Source organism: Zalophus californianus, chromosome 9, assembly GCF_009762305.2.
Source record: "Zalophus californianus isolate mZalCal1 chromosome 9, mZalCal1.pri.v2, whole genome shotgun sequence".
NCBI classification, from domain to species: Eukaryota; Metazoa; Chordata; class Mammalia; order Carnivora; family Otariidae; genus Zalophus; species Zalophus californianus.
The window spans coordinates 74,047,110-74,067,763 of record NC_045603.1 but is presented as its reverse complement, the minus strand read 5'-3'; the positions used below and the strand labels follow the sequence as shown (position 1 = coordinate 74,067,763).

Here is a 20,654-nt window from a genome sequence, read left to right as displayed (position 1 = left end):
GCTGGTTCTTTGAAAGAATTAACAAGATTGATAAACCCCTGGCCAGACTTATCAAAAAGAAAAGAGAAATGATCCAAATCAACAAAATCATGAATGAAAGAGGAGAGATCACAACCAACACCAAAGAAATACAAACAATTATAAGAATATATTATGAGCAACTCTATGCCAGCAAATTAGATAACCTGGAAGAAATGGGTGCATTCCTAGAGATGTCTCAACTACCAAAATTGGACCAGGAAGAAATAGAAAACCTGAACAGACCTACAACTACTAAGGAAATTGAAGCAGTCATCAAAAATCTCCCAACAAACAAAAGCCCAGGGCCAGATGGCTTCCCAGGGGAATTCTACCAAACATTTCAAGAAGAATTAATACCTATTCTTCTGAAACTGTTCCAAAAAATAGAAATGGAAGGAAAACTTCCAAACTCGTTTTATGAGGCCACCATTACCTTGATCCCCAAACCAGACAAAGGCTCCATCAAAAAGGAGAATTACAGATCAATATCCTTGATGAGCATGGATGCAAAAATTCTCACCAAAATACTAGCCAATAGGATCCAACAGTACATTAAAAGGATTATTCACCACGACCAAGTGGGATTTATCCCTGGGCTGCAAGGTGGGTTGAACATCTGCAAATCAATCAACGTGATACAATATATTAACAAAAAAAAAGAACAATAATCATATGATCCTCTCAATAGATGCAGAAAAAGCATTTGACAAAGTACAGCATCCTTTCTTGATCAAAACTCTTCAGAGTATAGGGATAGAGGGTACATACCTCAATATCATAAAAGCCATCTATGAAAAACCTACAGCAAATATCATTCTCAATGGGGAAAAACTGAGAGATTTCCCCCTAAGGTCAGGAACGCGACAGGGATGTCCACTAGCACCACTACTATTCAACATAGTTTTGGAAGTTCTAGCCACAGCAATCAGACAACAAAAAGAAATCAAAGGCATCCAAATCAGCAAAGAAGAAGTCAAACTCTCACTCTTTGCAGATGATATGATACTTTATGTGGAAAACCCAAAAGACTCCACCCCAAAACTGCTAGAACTCATACAGGAATTCAGTAAAGTGGCAGGATATAAAATCAATGCACAGAAATCAGTGACATTCCTATACACCAACAACAAGACAGAAGAGAGAGAAATTAAGGAGTCGATCCCATTTACAATTGCACCCAAAACCATAAGATACCTAGGAATAAATCTAACCAAAGAGGCAAAGGATCTGTACTCAGAAAACTATAAAATACTCATGAAAGAAATTGAGGAAGACACAAAGAAATGGAAAAACGTTCCATGCTCATGGATTGGAAGAACAAACATTGTGAAGATGTCAATGCTACCTAGAGCAATCTATACATTCGATGCCATCCCCATTAAAATACCATCCACTTTTTTCAAAGAAATGGAACAAATAATCCTAAAATTTGTATGGATCCAGAAAAGACATTGAATAGCCAGAGGAATGTTGAAAATGAAAAGCAAAGCTGGCGGCATCACAATTCTGGACTTCCAGCTCTATTACAAAGCTGTCATCATCAAGACAGTATGGTACTGGCACAAAAACAGACACATAGATCAGTGGAACAGAATAGAGAGCCCAGAAATGGACCCTCAACTCTATGGTCAACTCATCTTTGACAAAGCAGGAAGGAATGTCCAATGGAAAAAAGACAGTCTCTTCAACAAATGGTGTTGGGAAAATTGGACAGCCACATGCAGAAAAATGAAACTGGGCCATTTCCTTACACCAAACACAAAAATAGACTCAAAATGTTTGAAAGACCTAAATGTGAGACAGGGGTCCATCAAAATCCTAAAGGAGAACACAGGCAGCAACCTCTTTGACCTCAGCCGCAGCAAATTCTTCCTAGAATCATCACCAAAGGCAAGGGAAGCAAAGGCAAAAATGAACTATTGGGACCTCATCAAGATAAAAAGCTTTTGCACAGCAAAAGAAACAGTCAACAAAACCAAAAGACAAGCGACAGAATGGGAGAAGATATTTGCAAATGACATATCAGATAAAGGGCTAGTATCCAAAATCTATAAAGAACTTATCAAACTCAACACCCAAAGAACAAATAATCCAATCAAGAAATGGGCAGACGACATGAACAGACATTTTTCCAAGGAAGACATCCAAATGGCCAACAGACACATGAAAAAGTGCTCAGCATCGCTCGGCATCAGGGAAATCCTAATCAAAACCTCAACGAGATACCACCTCACACCAGTCAGAATGGCTAAAATTAACGAGTCAGGCAACAACAGATGTTGGCGGGGATGCGGAGAAAGGGGAACCCTCCTACACTATTGGTGAGAAGGGAAGCTGGTGAAACCACTCTGGAAAACAGTATGGAGGTTCCTCAAAAAGTTGAAAATTGAGCTACTATACAATCCAGCAATTGCACTACTGGGTATTTACCCCAAAGATACAAATGTAGGGATCTGAAGGGGTACGTGTATCCCGATGTTTATAGCAGCAATGTCCACAATAGCCAAACCGTGGAAAGAGCCAAGATGTCCATCGACAGATGAATGGATCAAGAAGAGATGATATATCATACAATGGAATACTATGCAGCCATCAAAAGAATGAGATCTTGCCATTTGCAATGATGTGGATGGAACTGGAGGGTATTATGCTGAGTGAAAGAAGTCAATCAGAGAAAGACATGTATCATATGACCTCACTGATATGAGGAATTCTTAATCTCAGGAAACAAACTGAGGGTTGCTGGAGTGGGGGTGGGGTGGGAGGGATGGGGTGGCTGGGTGATAGACATTGGGGAGGGTATGTGCTATGGTGAGCGCTGTGAATTTTTCAACTGTTGAACCGCAGATCTGTACCTCTGAAACAAATAATGCAATATATGTTAAGAAAATAAAAAAGAAGATAGCAGGAGGGGAAGAATGAAGGGGGGGAATCGGAGGGGGAGACGCACGACGAGAGACGATGGACCCTGAAAAACAAACTGAGGGTTCTAGAGGGTAGGGGGGTGGGGGGTGGGTAAGCCTGGGATGGGTATTAATGAGGGCACATTCTGCGTGGAGCACTGAAAAAAAAAACAACTAATGGTGTATTGTATGGTGACTAACAACATAATAAAATAAAAAAAAGAAATAAATATCTAAACCATTAAAAAAAATTAAAAAAAGAGTCTCTTATGGTTTAAAAAAAAAAAGAGTCTCTAATGGTTTATCTCCTTCTCTGATTTCGTCTTTTTTTATTTTTTCCTCTCTTCCCCTATGCTCCTATGCTGTTTTGTTTCTTAAATTCCACATATGAGTGAGATCATATGATAATTGTCTTTCTCTGATTGACTTATAAATAAGCTTTATTACAAAACTAACAAGTTAAAAAAACAAAACAAAAACAAAACAGGAAATCATCCTGAGCAGCACCATCTAAAACAAAGGTAACCACTTAAATTTAATTTTCTTCCTTTCCATTCCTATGATTTTATAGAACAGGCAAAAATTTTTCACTGTAGTTATTTCACTTATCAATATAGTATGTATACATTTCCATTTAGCTGCATAAGGCTTCACCTTAACACTTTAAAAGCATCATAACATTCAATTGAGTTGATATGATAAATTTAATTAACTGTATTTAAAATATAAATATTTTCTAGTTGGTCAATGCATGATAAACCAATGTATTAGTTTGTAAGAAACTGAGGCCATGATCCTAAACCTTCAATTTTTTTTTTAAACTGAGGACTGAGGTTATTTGCAACTATTAGCCTCATTTGTGACATAATTTTTCTCTTGAATGCATTAAATAGTCATGTGTTGTTTGTTCGTTCACTCAATACATTTTTGAGCTTCTACTCTGGGTATTATTAACTGGAAAAACAATGATGTAAGAAAAAAAAATTAAAAGTCCATGACTCTCGAGGATCAAATTTTCAAGTGAGCACAAGGAGAAGATAATATGTAAACAAATCATTATAATTTTGAATAGACCTAAGTGTTTTGAAGACAATAAATTATAGACTTGTGATTCAGAATGAAAGAATGATGGGATAAACTTTAGATGAAGTATTGATAAGGAGCAACTAAAGTTGTTTTTTTTTCTTCTAAGAATAATCTCCTACCTCCCACATCCTCTTTCTCCATTTAAAAACTGTATACATCATCTGTTTATCTTTTTTTTTTTGCTTCCCTTTTGGTGTGTGGAAGAATAGAAGGTCATAAATTGCCCAAGTAGAACTAGTTACTGAGAATTTGGAAGTGAATCAATGTTGATGACTATAGTTCCTTGGCAAAATATTTTAAGAATAAGAAGCCCGAGAGGGCACATATTGAATAAAAAAAAAAAAGAGAGAGAGAGAGAGAGAAAGAAAAAAAGTAAAATTAAAAAAAAAAAGAATAAGAAGTCCATAATCCCCAAGTACCAATGGTGACTAAGAGGAAAATTTTTCTACTTTGTCTTCCCCTACATTTTATTAAAAGCTATTTCTTCAGAGCCACCAGCTACAGATGAGATGAGTGGAGAGTGACTCATTCTTTGAATATATTTTACCATTATTAAACCACCATGCTTGTATGAATCTAAAATGGTTTGAGGTACAGAGTAAGTAGTAACTCTTCACGTTTTAGTGACGAGATTATTAAGCAGTGCCATATCTAAATGGATCTTACTGTCAGAATTGGAATTAGACATTCCAGGCTTTTATGACTTGTAATAAGTGTCTATTCCCATCATGACTTTTTAAATCAAAGTAATTTCATGTCCTATCTTGATAGGCTGAGTAAGGTTCAGTTTCTGAGATGGTACCCTAGGAACTTGTTTCTTTAATTGCCTAGAGTGCCTACTGTGAATTTTCTGCTGTAAAATTAAATTGCATTAGGTTTTTAACTCCCTGAGACCAACATTCACTTTGCATCCTACAATCTAGTACTAACATTTATTCTTAATGCTACTGGACTTCAGGTTGTTATGATATATGTCTTTGTCTTTGTAATTTTAAGTCAACAATCTAATTTCTGTTTGGAGCTGAAAACTAAGGACGGTTTGTTGTTTTCTTTGTTTACCTGGACTCCAGTTTTCTGGCTAGAAGGTTTTGGGAAGTGACAGTATGTTACTCTGGTATTTGATACAAGTAGAAGCAGCATTACAAAAGCAAATAATTTCACAGTAGGAGAGGAGAGGGAGAGAGAGAGAAGTGTCAGAGTGCCACTAAAGGCCCACTCTTGACCTCTTATTCATCATATATATATATAAACACATTAACATCTTACTAATCATATATGTGTATATATGATGTATATGTATATATATAAAATGCCAAGTGCCCAATAGGATATAAATAGATATATCTTTTAAATTGTTTTATGAAAGATTGCTGATTGGGGATTGTCCCAATCTGGGTCTAAACACAGATTTAACACCAGCTAATTCAGTGAATTTGGGCAAGTCAGTCGATAGAGACCTCATTTTCAGAATCTGACAAACGTGGAAGCCATTTCGCTCGTTTCACTGACTTTGGAAATTGGAGTATAAAACCTGGGTGTTATACACAAACAATGAATCATGGAACACTACATCAAAAGCTAATGATGTAATGTATGATAGTTAACATAATAAAATAAAATTTAAAAAAAACGGAAAGTAATAGTTCCTTCTCTTAAAGTATTTTGTTCTCACAGCTTCACCTTGTGGAGTCTTGTCTCCATTACCCCCATATCGAAGGAGGCCCCAACAATCACTTAATGATCAGTTAGCCCAATTTTATGTGCTTTGGGCAGAACTATTTGTAGTGTTTCCAAGGAAATGATGAGAAAGAATGTATTTAGCTTCCCTGCCATGATTCTGGTACCAGAAAAAAAGCCCAAATATTGATTTGCCTTGCTCTGAGCAATATCATAGGAGCCTAGAGATGAGCCATCTGCACTGCCTACCTGACACATATCCTTCCCTATGAAATGCAGGCTAGTTCAGGGGGAAAATGTGAAGAAAAACTTGGTGTCCTCTGTTTCTATTCTTCATAAACCAATTGTTCTGGATACTTATTAATATTTGTTGGCAAAATCAAATAGATTACAAATGATTTAAGCAAAATAAGGTTAAGTGTAGAGCTAGACCTCCTATGTCTGAAAATTTACCTCCATTATTTAGTGGCTCTATTGTAATCTAGGACAAGGTAATTAGCTTCACTGTGCCTTAGTTGCCACATTTGTAAAGTGGATGATACATACCCACCATGTAAGGTTATTTTAAGAATTAAATAGGATAATATATGTACAACACTTAGAAGGTAGGAAGCACTCGATTACCCTTAGTTCGTAGTAGTAGTGGTCATAGTTAGAGTAGTAAGAGTAGTAATTTTCCTTCATGGCCTTCTTTTCATCTGCCTTTGTCCTCAATAATACCTTGCTAAAAATGCTGATCAGTCTCCAAACTACTTAATGAAATGAGGAAACCTTCATTTTATCACAGGCAATAAGAAAACACTTACCATGTGATGATAGCATTTTAGGCATACAAGGCAGACAATGCAGGCACTCTGATCTCACATCTAACTATTGGATCTGTCAAACTGGCTGATGGAGAGATCTTGTTGAGTTACCTGGGTCCACGAGGATACCTGAAATGTATTTATATGTACAAGTAAGGGTTTGTTTATTTATTTAAGCCAACCAACTATGTATATAGTTAGTAAACATGGAGAACATAAGAACTGGGTGACTTGCATTTTAATGTCAGCTGGAAGTAAGAAGGAAACTGAGCTTCGCTATCCTTTTGAACTGGGTTCTTGAAAGTAACTGAGCAGGGAAATGCACAAAGTGTTCAAATCTTGACTTGTGTGAATATGTGGACCATTAAATTCATAGCTGAGTTCCTCAGCAGATGCAACAGTATGGAAAATAGACATTGCAAGTTCAAATTTGACCTCCGCTTGGATTCAATGAAGAACCTAGAAAGATGAGGAGCATGACATTTTTAGGTCATACCTCTCACAAGGATACAGTGATGACTAATTACTTGGATCTTGTTGAGATAAGTTTTCTTTAACTGCATCACCAACAAAATGTTTTCTGGCCTGCAATGTTTTTTATTGGTCCTACCTTATTTATCAGTGTCATTTCTGCTGGTACCAAGAGAAACAGTAATTTATGAACCTTTACCACATACCTTTATTCAATCGGAAACTAGCATCACTTTTTTTTTTTTTTTTTTTTTGACAGAGCAATGAAAAGAAGTCAATACATTTAAAGTCTGTGGACCAGGAGAAGTGGTTTTTTTTGACTCTGAAGTTGTTTATTGAAAGTTCTTAACATATTTACCATAGAATACCAAATCCCATGTTGAAAAGGAATTTTTGACTCTAGGTTTTCTTATTTTGGCTCTTCTACCACCTGAGTCCTTTTTTTTTTTTTAAATGCATTCTTCATGCCTTTTTCTCCACTGGTGGGAAAGCAGTAATTGGAAAGTTGTAGTGATAGTCTCTGCCTTAGTCAAAACAACAAATAACCTTAAACACAAGCCACTCAGATTTTAATTCTTTCTCCTTTTATAAAACGTAAATGCATACCTTTCAAAAGAGTTATATTCTTAAGGGCCAGGACCTTGTCTAACTCATCTGTGTTTGCTGCGTCTAAAAACTAAATAACATTTAGTCAGTGCTTAATTTAAATTTACTGAATAATGATACTTTATAATTTTCCTTTGCTTGTCATTTTGTTTGGATATAGATATTCTTAGCAAATACGATTTTACATTTTCCAAGATCTTTCTCTTATTTGGAGATATTTAAGTTTCTTGGTGCTTTTTGAAATAAGCATGATAAAACAAAAATTTGAAAATATCTCTCTACGGTGGAATCCAGAAGCTTTCACCTTCACAGCTCCCCTTGAAAAGTGTGCAACACTCCCACTGTTACAGCTGACCTTAGAGCAGAAGAATTACAATGGCCGCAAAACGTAGCGTAAATAATTTCCATCAGTTATACACATGTCAGTCTGGCAATGGGCTGACTTTTGTGTGGGAATGCTGAAGATGTGGGAAGCATCAGGGTCAAGGGAACATTCAACCAAGAGCACAACAACATGCACTCCCTTTCATCATCTGTTTCCCAAACATTTTTCTCCATTTGTTCAGAAAACCAATGATAACAAGTTACATTTACGTAACCCTTTTCACCTCAAAGAATCCCTAACATTTTGCAGATCAAACATTTGTATAGACTTCATTTACATTTAATCTTTTTTTGGGGGGTGTCTCAATTAAATAGGAACCTAAAGCAACCAATTCTTTTCTGCTTTCATGCACTTGGATGTGTGAGGAATGACAACTTTAATCATGTTCCTCATAAAACAAGTGCAGGATCTTCCCTGGCACCAAAATAGTCCCAAAGAGCTGTAATTAAAATGAAGTGGTCAATGGGCTGCTTTTGATGACAGCAAGGCGATGACCCAGAAGGCAGCCCTCACTCCAGTGTCACTGTTCCACCATCTATTTCAATCAGGTTGGGGTTTTGACTTTCTTTACCATCTGATTAGTTATACAAATAAAACTGAAATGCTAGATGTCAAAAGGAGTGGGAGGGAGAAGGAGGAAAGAGAACAGTAAATTCCTGTTAATGTTAACATTGTATTTCTTTTTTTTTTTCTATAACTGCAGAAAAATACACATTCATAGTCCTACTTATGAGATTTATGGGTAGTATTGATTGGTGCTTTGGGTCATCCAGGTTGGTTATTAAAGCCAATATTCTAAATTCTTCAGACACAGAAAATTTAAAAAATAAATCATGATGATCAAACTTGCTACAAGACCATGTTATTTGTAAACTCAGTCATAGTTGAATACTTTGAAACATACAATTATCAAATCCACAGAAAGGTAAGAGAATCAAGAGCTCTTTTGAGCTCAGATTAATCATTACACCTGTGGAAACCACTTCACCCCCCACTGGGATTCCAGCATGTTGGTCAAGGATCATTTTTCTTTCTCTTCCTACACATGTCAATAGAAGTCAAAACTCCAACTGTTATCTTTAATTACCTGAACAAAAATCTACTATGCAGGTAGTTCAAGTTTAATTTACCCCCTGTCGTGATACTAAAATGTCAAGAGAAAAACATGTGATTCAGAGTTGTACAGTCTGGAGAAACTGCCTACGAGGCAGGTCTGCTAATATACCTATCCCTGGAAAACTAGAGAGTTTTGGAGGTTTCTTCTGCAACTTAATGTTTCATGTCTATTGTGGGATGAATTTTAGCTGGCTGTTGATTTGCAGCTCCTTTTCCACATTGCTCAAATTGGGGTCAATTTCTTACTTCTGATTTTATAATAATTTATAGAAAGCACACACTAGTTTTGATCTAGCTATTCCTCATAAAAACCTTCTAGTGTGCCCCGATCCTTCCTGCTAGCTTCGAGGTAGTGCTTATCTAGCCAACACCGTATGTGTGAAGTTTCCAAGCATTGTGTCATTTTGTCAAGTTATTCACAGCCTTCCCATGTAAGATTTTAAACCAGCTACCTCTCTAGGCATGGGAAAAAAACATGACTTCGTTTGACATAAATAGTACAATTACATATTAAATACAAATACGTTTATTCCTAAGATATAGGTGAGATCTCAAATGGCCATGTTAGTTGTCTGTGATTGGGAACTGACATTTTACTCAGCTTATTTGGATTCTTAAATTTTGAGTTTTTCAGTTTTTTGAGTTCTCAATTTTCTGTTCAAGTGAAAAGCTGCAGAACTTCCTGCAGCTCCAGTTTAATCTTTTGGCTCATGTCAGGGCCTCCCTTCTGACCCAAGTAACCCCCACGTTCTCTCCTAATCCTTTGTGATGTTGACAGTGAAACTTGGGTTCTATCGATGAAGCAGCTTATGAGCTATTATCTGGAAGGCCCCTGTATTTTCTCGCCGAAGGTGAATTTTTGCTCTTTCTGAGAGATTTGCCAAGAAATACAGCTTAAAGAAAAGTTTTACAGTTTCTTTTCCACTCAGGAGGATGAATTTCTAGGTCACATGGTATCTTTGGTCTAATCCAGAAGCTAGGCATGAGTCAAAGTCCCACAAGAAAATAACTAACTTGACCCTACAGAGACATAGAGTTAGGCAAACATGAAGAGAAATGGCTAATATTTATTGGATATTTGTTATATGCCAACACTATTCTAAGGGCTTTACATGTGCCAAATCATTTAATGTCGTCTCAATAACCTCATGAATAGACAGTGGATCATACATATATATGTACGTATATATATAAAGAGACTGTATAATGTATATATATATATAACATATATATGAATAAATATGTGTGTATGTGCACGCACACATGAGTATATGGCAACTTTAGTCCTCCGGTTGCTTAGGTCAAAAAACTAATTTTTGATTGTACTCTTTCTTTCTAAATCCAGATCCATAAAGAAATACTATTGGCTCTGCCTTCAAAATGCACCTAGAACCTGTCCGCTCTTCACCTCCATCGCCATCACCTTGGTCCAAGTCTCCAAACGTCTTGCCTGGATTACTGTAATAGCCTAGTAATGAGTTCTCCATTTTCCACTTTGTTCATTCCCCCAAATTCTGTCTCCATCTATTTTCAACACAGTGATCCTTTTAAATCTCAAATCGGACTTTGTCTCTCCTGTGCTCAATATTCTACACTGACTCCCCATTTCACTCAGAGTAAACACCGAAGTCCTTGCAATGGTCTGTCAGGCCCTATATGATCTGTTTTCTGTTACCTCTCTCACTAATTTCCCACTACTATTCTCCTGATTACTGGCCCCATGCACACACAAGACACAGCCTTGGCTGTAGTATTCCCTCTTTCTGGAACACTCTTCCCTCAAACATCCATTTGTCAAATGACCTACCTTTTTTAAGTTCTTGTTCAAATTTCACTTTCTTAATAAGGCAAAGTATGTTCCAGTTTTTAATCATCATTTTAATTAGGATTAAAAAAATAGGCCCAGAGGGGTTAAATATGAAGACTCTGATTTGAACTTATGCCATTTGATTTGTAGATAGTTCGTTTAACTGCAAACTACAAGTATGGAAAAGTCATAATATTAGCCCTTTATCTTTGTTTTGCATATGGTTGTAAATTAGGGGCATATACATAGAATATGAAGCTCTCTACAGCTGGAAGGCATGAAATGTCTTCCCCAAGGCTGACTTTCATGACTGTGGCTTTGCTTTTCAAAGTGTTCCTCTCTTTGAGATGCGCTGTTTCTCCCCCTTTCCCACCCTTCACACCAGATTTAGTGGCATCTCCTCTACCAGGCTTTCCACGTCACCAGATATTTGGTTTATATTCTATGTCTTCTCCTCATGGCATTCATGCTTCAACCATTACCGTCGTGAGTTATACTGTGTTTCATCCACTAACATACTTTGTTCTTTGTTTATAAAATAATATGTACTCAGTAACGACTAGTTTGAACATTGGATAAATGGACAAATTAGTATCCTAATTGATCTCAGCACAAATTAAATTTTGCATACAACAAGATTTCTACTTTTTTAAAAAAGATTTTATTTATCTATTTGAGTAAGAGAGAGAACGACAGAGAGAGAGAGAGCATACAAGCGGGGAGGAGGGGCAAAAGCAGAGGGAGAAGCAGGCTTCCCGCGGAGCAGGGAGCCCAATGCAGGGCTCGATCCCAAGACCCTGGGATCATGACCTGAGCCGAAGGCAGACGCTTAACCGACTGAGTCACCTTGGCGCCTCAAGATTTCTACTTTTTGAAAGGTAATATAAGCGAAATGGCATTTGCATGCTTATATACACATGTGCATGTTTACACACACACACATACAAACACACAGGTAATTTTGGAAATATGGGGAGCTTATTCCTAATATACTTCATCTCCCCTGCCAAACAGTATTTTTAGACATTTGAATCTTTTAATGTGGCTTCTATCTAATAAGTGAGGCACTTCAAAAAAAAAATGTATTCTATGGAAACTGTTGAGGAGTTCTTACTAAAGAAAGGTTTTCGAACATCAACATTTCTAGAAAGAAAACCATAAACTTAAAATAAAAAGAATATTTTGAAATAAACTCACCCTTAAGAGCCCAAATGGAGACCATCCCCTCCACAGAAAATTTTCTCTAGTTATTTTAGTAGCCTGTGTTGCTTGCTCCAGATATATATATATATATATATAGATATAGATATATATTTTTTTATCACAAATCTATTATGGACTGAATGTTTGTACTCACCCCAAATTCATATGTTGAAATCTTAACCCTCTAGTGTGGCTATATTTATTTGGAGAGGGAACCCATCAGGAAGTCACTAAGGTTAAATGAGGTCATAAGAGTGGGGCCCTGGTCTGATAGGATTGTGGCCTCATGAGAAGAGGCACCAAAGAGCTTGCTTTCTCCACATGCACCACAGAAGGGCCACGTGAGGATATCGGGAGAAGGTGGCTGTCAGTGTGCCAGCAAGAAAGGCCTCAATAGAAACCACACAGTCCAGACCCTTGATCTCAGACCTCCAATCTCCAGAACTGTGAGAAATACATTCCTGTTGTTTAAGCCTCCCAGCCTATGGTCCTTTGTTATGGCAGCCCAAGCTGACTGACACGGATACTCTGTTATATTTGCAGTTAATGTTTCACGACACTGATGCATTTTTTTTGTTTTTGTTTTTTAATTGAGGTATAATCCACATCTCATATGCTGTTAGTTTCAGGTGTACAACATAATGATTCCATATTTGTATACACTGTGAAGTGATAACCACAATAAGTCTAGTTGACATCTGTCTCCACACGCAGTCACAGATTTTTTTGCTGTTGTGCTGATCACAACACTCATTCTGCCTTCCCTGAATAAATAATAAATTTGAGGAAACAGAAACTGATTCATTTTTCTTGTTCACACACTTAAGCTTGTATTACTTAGAAAGAGTAAGCATTTACATTTCTTGAGTAACATGCCATTTTCTTATAAGTGAATTGAAGTTGCTTTTCTTTTTTCTCTTTTTCTCTGTCTTCTCTTGGCAGATTTCAATTGTGTTCCTCACCAATTTTGGCTATAAAAAAATAAGAGGAAATGTCTAGGGCAGGATGAGAACATCTGCTCTTGTTCTTCAAGAACAATACTTGGCTATTTCTCTCATCTGTAATCGTCTAGAATAAGAAGTTAGAAATGCATATTGCTCAAAACACAGAGTGTAGGTGGTGATTTTAGCATATCTGGAATCACAGTTCCCATTGAGATTTCAATGAAAGCTATAGATGTCACAAAAATGCACATGGTCAAATGCATGCACAATTTCAGGGGCTGGTGGACCTCTCGATGCTCGTTCAAGGACTCTCCTAGATGTCCTTGAATCCCAGGCTAAGAACCTCTGTTCCAGGCCATGTAATTTTCTTCATCACAGTAGGTGGGCCTTACCTGAGCTTTCTGTAAAGATTTGGAAAAAGAAAGGTGCTGGAGGTCACATAATCTGAAATCACATTTCCAGTTTTCCAGACCAGTACTTCTTACGGGAAGCTCTGAAGTAAGGACATGGGAGCTTCTGATATTGGAAAATTTATACTACTGTGTAAACGAAGAATTCTGAAAGCTTCTTAAAACGGCCCACTGCTTTCCTGATGATATTCGCAAAGTAGGTTGCCTGTGATATTTTTAAAAATCATGTGGGAAATATTTCAAGGCCTGATCACAGACTACACATTAAAATGAGTCATCATGATGACTTATACTTTGAGCCAGGGAGACAAACAGCCTTAAGGGAAATCAGAGCTGCTGAAAAGCAGCTTGTACATTCTGATATATGTCCTGTCATCCTACTAGAAGTGAGGGAGGAGCAGGAATGAGAGGGACTCCTCGAGCTGCTGCACTCACGACCTGCCTCTGGATCTCAGGTTGTGGAAGGACTGCCTCAGAGCCTGGTGGGGAGGGGCTCACTCTTTCTTAGCTCCATGGGCACAACTGAGCTTGCATGCAAGCTGAGACCCACCCCCGCCCCCCCTGGCCGGATAGTATGCCTCCCGCCCCCCGCAACTCCACAAGGGAAGGAAAAAGGAAGCCTATGGTATTTATTCTTACTTTTTTTCAGCTCACTTTATAAACTAACTTGTAATGGTTTGCATTTGAATGGAACAAACCAATCCATATTATACAGAATAATAAAGATTTTTTCAACCGTACTTTAATTATAATGAAAGATCTTAGAAAGTCCCTCAGTAACCCTCCTTATTATATTAGATGTTAAAAAGCAAACACATACAAAATGATACAGCTCTTTTGTTGCCAACGGGATGCTCTGATGGACGAAAACATGCATTATGCAGAATATGGATAATAATGCTGCATATGTCTTGATCAAGATATTATTCCTCTTCTCAGAAGTTTATTTCATACCACTCCTTTGCAAGTGTGGGGTCAGAGGTACGATGCTTTGATGATGACAAGGTGCTAAAGACACCTTAGATAAGTAGGACAGAAACTTTTCATGCATTCAGTATTCTGAAGAAAAGGGATTTTTTTTTCTTTTGCAGAGAACAAGTTCTTTTCCCAGGTGTTCTGAAATAACATCTAACATCTTTGATGCTGCATATTTTCTTATATGCATGCAGCAGAAATCTCAGTTTCTCCTGAGTCCTGTGCTATTTATGAATGCAAATAAGAAATAGAACTTCCCTTCCCTAATTGCACCTGGCAAATAGTCAGAATGACAGATTGGGAATGTTCTTAGTCCGTTCTTTAGGCAGAGCCAAACACCCCGACACACAACAATTAAACCTTCACTTGCCCCTCCCACACAAACCATCACCATCACTGTCATCATCCCTTCTGCCACTGAGAAAATACCTGAGCTACTTACATCTCCTCCGGGTGCCTCCGGCTTCACTTCCTGGCTTCCTCCTTTCAATAAATATATGTTGATATCTATGCTTTGGGATTTTAAAGTCTTAACAGTTTTAAGATATTCCACCTATAACTTTGCACAGGAAATACAATTACGTGTTTCAGACTATTTTCTAAGAGTCTCGGTGAGCTTGATTCGTGGAAAGAACACTGATTTTCAATCCTGATTCTGCTAATTGTGTGATCTTAGCAAAACAATATCAGTTTTTTGAGCCTGCACTTTTGGATCTGTAAAATGGGAGCAGTCATGTTTGTAATACCTTGCTCACGGACTTACTGTAAGGACAAACAGTAGAGAACATATATGAAGGTACTTGGTAAACTGAACGCTGCTTTTTAAATAATAATAATATCGTTATTATTTCTATAGTTCATAACTCCTCACTTCTACAGACAAATTAAAGGTTGAATTTACATCTGCCAATTGAAGCATTTTGTATTTGCACAATAGCATGAAAAAGCTCCTTTTTATTTAATACTGTGTGCCTTTATCTTCATGTAAGTTAGCAGAAAGTTGCTGGCTAGAGCAGTCCTTGGTCAAGTCTACGGAATCAGCCAAAGATCTAGATTAGAATAAGGCTGTTCTTAATATATAGTAATTGTTCACTCCAATATTTTTAAATCATTGTCGTATTTTATCAATCAAAATAGACTATTTAAATCAACATTTTTCTGGCCCAGGACCCAGAAATATAGAAATCTTGGGTGATAATTATCTTTTTTCTTTCTTTATTTCTGTGATCAACATTTTAGCATAAATTTAGCTAATTTTCATTATTTTTAAAATTATTTATTTATTTATTTGTCAGAGAGAGAGAGAGAGAGAGAGAGAGCAGAAGCAGGGGTAAGTGGCAGGCAGAGGGAGAGGCAGGTTCCCTGCTGAGAAGAGAGCCCAGTGAGGGAGGATCCCAGGACTCTGGGATCACGACCTGAGCTGAAGGCAGATGCTTAACCAGTGAGCCATCCGGGTGTCCCCAGTTACTTTTAATTGTTAATTGGTAGACATTTGTGCCTCAGTTTTATTCTCTATGAACTAAGAATAATGCTAATACTTCACAGCTTTGCTGTGAAGACTTAAAGAAGTAACAGAATTAAAATGCTTAGAACTCTTCAGGAACAAGTAAGCACCAGTAAAATATCACTACTTTTGTATTAGTATCATTCATTCACTCAACAAATTGATAGATCACCCACTATGTGCAAAGCGCTATTCTAAGGGCTTGGGATATACAAGTCAATGGACAAAGATTCTAGCTCTCATGGAGTTTATATTCTAGTTTGAGGAGGAGAGAGACAAACAATAATCAATAAGCATAATAAAAAAGAGCATGTGATAATTGCTATGGGAAAAGTGTAGAGAAGGGTGAGGGCTCTCAGGAGTGCTGGAGATCAGAAATGGGAGATTAAGAAATTATATAGAGTAGTGAGGGTAAACCTAATAGAGAAGATACGTGCAGTTTGAAAGAAGGCAGCCATGCGCATATCTATCAGAAGAATGTTCGAGATAGGGGCGCCTGGGTGGCTCAGTCATTAAGCATCTGCCTTCAGCTCAGGTCATGATCCCGGGGTCCTGGGATCGAGCCCCTGCTCCATCCATGGGAGGCCTGCTTCTCCCTCTCCCACCCCCCTCCCCCGCTTGTGTTCCTGCTCTCGCTGTCTCTCTGTCAAATAAATAAAATCTTAAAAAAAAAAAAGAATGTTCCAGATAGAGGAAACAGCCAGTGGAAAAACCCTAAAGCAGGAAGGTGCTTATCATATGCAGGAGTAATCAAGAGCTCAATGTGACTAGAGCAGAGTAGAGAGAACAGTGATAGGAGATGAAGTCAGGGAGAGAATGGAAGATAAAACCACATTAAGACCATGTAAATCCCCGGAAAGACCCGCACTCGGGAGCAATTGGAGGGTTTGGAGAGAAGGATGATGCTGTCAGGCCGATGTTTTTAACAGGATCGCAGGCCTGTTGTGTTGCGGCCACGCCCCCAGCACGTGAGGGCAGACGCAGGAAGACCAGCCAGACAGCCAAGAGAGCAGATGCGGGGAGAGGGAAAGGGGGCTTGGACCAGGGATAGCAGTGGGCGTGGTAATAAATGTTTGGGTTGTGGATATATTTTAAAAGGTAGAGTCAGTGGGATCACCTTATAGAAAATAATTCTTACAACACTTCACTTCAGTTTCTATACTGCAGAAAGCTCCCAGGAGAAATCAGAACTGCAAAGATTTGGAAGCTCTCAAAAGAAAGGTGGGAGTTACCTATAAAGGTTGATATGAGGGCGCCTGGGTGGGTGGCTCAGACGTTGAGCGTCTGCCTTCGGCTCAGGTCGTGATCCCAGGGTCCTGGGATCGAGCCCCACATCGGGCTCCCTGCTCAGCAGGGAGCCTGCTTCTCCCTCTCCTACTCTCTCTGCTTGTGTTCCCTCTCTCGCTGTTTCTGTCAAATGAATAAATAAAATCTTAAAAAAAAAAAGATTGATATGAGCTCTGTGTCCACAGCTTCTGTCATGAAAAAGATAACCAAAAAAGAGGGTTTATTTTGTGAAGCAGAGAGAAAACTATTATCAAATATTGATTTGGTGTCCCACAACTTAGGCGACTCCTAGAGACACAAAGCAGAACACAGATGCAAACCCCGAAAAGAGGGAGAATTCTACAGAGCTGAGGATTGCTCTGTAGAACTAAGAAAACCTGTGGTTTAGCGCCGAGTGTACAGGCAGGCCACATGTGAAATCTGTTCCACTACTTACTGGCTTCAGTTTCTTCATCTGTAAGGTGGGGATGATAATAAGGTTAGTAAGGAACTTACAAGGTTACTTTTGTTGTTGTTGTTGTTGTTGTTGTTTTAAGATTTTATTTATCTATTTGACAGAGAGAGACCGCGCGAGAGAGGGAACACAAGCAAGGGAAGTGGGAAAAGGAGAAGCAGTCTCCCCAGGCGGGGCTCGATGCCAGGGCCCTGGGACTACGACCCGAGCTGAAGTCAGACGCCCAATGACAGCCACCCAGGAGCCCCTTGCTTTACATTTTAAATGAATTATTTTAAGAAAAGGGCTTAGAGTAGTACCTAGCAATTAGTGTTGTATGTGTTAGGCATTATTTTATGTGTGTGGGGGGGCGGTGAGTTGCAGAGGTGGAGTCTCTGTTCTAGGTAGATCTTTCATTGCTGTTTTGTACTTCCATTAGTCAGTACTCGTTTGTTAAGATTTGGATGATTGGACTCTGAAAGACTGATTCATGTTCAACAAACCCCAATGAATTTTATTCGTAAGCCAAAAAAACAACAACTTGGTTATTTTCTCTTAAGTAAATGCTGCCAAAGGAACCAAAAGTACATGTCAGCAAGTATAGAATTCTTTTCCAGACCATTCCCCCAACAATGGAAGAAAAGTGTCAGTAAGTAAAGAGATACTCAGATGACTTGAAGAAATATTTTCACAAAGTTGTGGTAACCTGCTGGGCCACCATTTCCTGAAGGGCTGCTTAACAAGGAAACAGGAATCCGAGTGTCAGCCAGCCACTCAGTGAAGACAATTTCTAGACAGCAAGGGGGGAATACAAAATTACCATTTTTTCCTCAGGGTTCCCAATTTTAGCATTTCTAGTACACGACAGTCTGTCTCTCTTCTCTAATTACAAAAATCCTCTCCATCACTTTAATGTGCCTCCAAGGCTTGTTGTCATTTCCAGGATTTCAACTTACTTTATACTAATTTTACCCATTATATTTGAATTTACAGTTTCCTGATTGCCTGGTAATATTGAGAGGTACACACTCACCTCATTAATCGCATACACATAAATCATATTTTCAAGTGTTATTTCTTGAGAGATATGGGTGGTCAGCTAATCAATCTCATGCATGAGTGAATTCTAATTAGCTCCATTTTAAGAAATTATTTTTCCCAATTGTGAGTCTCTGACTTTGTATCTTAGGAGCGCTTTATTCTGAAATGCATTCTTTATTTTCATCAATTATGAAAGAAAGGAGTGGAAACAAAAAGAAAACAAAAGTGCTATCCAGAGAAAGAACATGTTTCTGCTTGATATCACTTAATGAGATGGCATCCAGAAACTACTGCAAGTTTGCAACTGTCTCTGTTAAATCCATCAGATTCACCGTGGGAGCCATACTCCAAGATGATCTCAAGATGATACCTCAAAAGTCCCAAAGTGTTCAAAAGAGCAGAGTTAGCCTCTTTTAAACCTTAATCATTCTTCCTGTAATTCCATTTTTCTCCTCATTTGTTTTAAGCCCACCCAGATAGTTTGGTTTTCTTTGGAGTACTCCCAAGCATTTATTTTAATGAATACAATTAAAATTTTATTATGTGATCCACAGGGTTCATCCGAATTTGGCACTGCTTTGGAAGTTTCAATCATTTTCCTGGGCCAAAAGGAACTCTGTTGAGAAGATAAAATATGGATTTTAGCAATAATGATGTTGCCTTGGCTTGTGAAAGTACTGAATTAGTGTTGTGGGAAAACACATCATTAACTTTTAATAATATTTTCTGGAACAGAAAATCTGGCAGACCATGTTTATGCTTTTTTTATGATAAATTTAAAAGGAAGATATGTGCATATTTACACAATAATAACATTATAAGGAATCATTATTATAAAAGAAAGATGAATATCAGAGTAAAATTAATTTTATATACATTATTATTTTATTATTAGATATTATTAGATTATTATATTAGAACCATTTGAAATAGTGTTCATTGGATCTGATGTTCTGATTCCATAAGTTACTCATATATACGATGTTTGATTTAAAGGCACTGCACTCATATCTTATCAATTGTTGGGACTATATAACAATATCGTTAAACAAAAAAAACCTCCATTCGACATAGCACAAAGAGCACAATTTATTACTGGGGAAGCATTGTCCTTTTTATATGCATGTAAGTTAGCATGAAAGTGAGTTTAAACTCTGGACAGAATTTCACACAAATTTACAAGGTAAAGCAGAAGAAAGGACCACAAAAACTTCTTTTATCTCCTTGTGAGATAAGTAGATGCACCTTGCGTTGTCTCCTGTGAGGCTCATGACAAAATGAATTAATTTTGGAAGCATGTGTTTACAGTTCCAAAGATCTGAAAGGCCCATGACCTTGCATGGTGAAATCACAAGTTCAAGCCTCTTTGGGGGCCTATCATTTTCACAAGTACACACGCTAAGGAGGAGGAGATAGGGAAGCAGTTGTCTACTTCCTCTTTATTAAACAAAGATAATTTTATCATTTTACACTTACATGACTAAGAAGAGCAACTTGAATGATATTTATTAAGAAACCGAGTACCAAAGGGACTCTATGTATATGTATATAGGTAATATATATGTATATATGTATATATGTAGGTATGTAATAAGAATATGCCTTCCCATCTATCTTTCTTCCTTTTTTTTTTTTACTAATTAATAACTTTAGTTACTGGATCATGAATGATAAATATAATTAATTTTACAAAATTTTAATATAAATAGTCAACATATGATTGAAATAGCTTTCCATATATTTGGAAGATATTTGTATGGTTATACCAGTTATACCATCCATTGATTAAATTAGGCCCCAAAAAGAATATGTGTGTGAAACCATTCAATTTCTGCAAGAATGATTTAAAAGGAAGATTCAGAACAAGGTGCTTGACAGTTGTCTCCTACAAAATATGAGCATAAAATTAAAGTTTTAAAAATAGTAGAAAGGAGCATAATTATCATTATATCCATATGGTATGATATTATTGAATACCT

General features: G+C 37.5%; 1 long non-coding RNA gene across 2 annotated transcripts in view; it reads right to left on the bottom strand.

Moving 5' to 3' along the window:
* LOC113922990 overlaps positions 1–20,654 on the bottom strand; it is a 43,220-nt gene that overhangs the window by 11,019 nt on the left and 11,547 nt on the right. For both annotated transcript variants that reach the window (XR_003520133.2, XR_003520134.2), the window contains exon 3: positions 6,494–6,622. This is a non-coding gene — a long non-coding RNA (uncharacterized LOC113922990). The remainder of the gene's footprint in view (positions 1–6,493; positions 6,623–20,654) is intronic.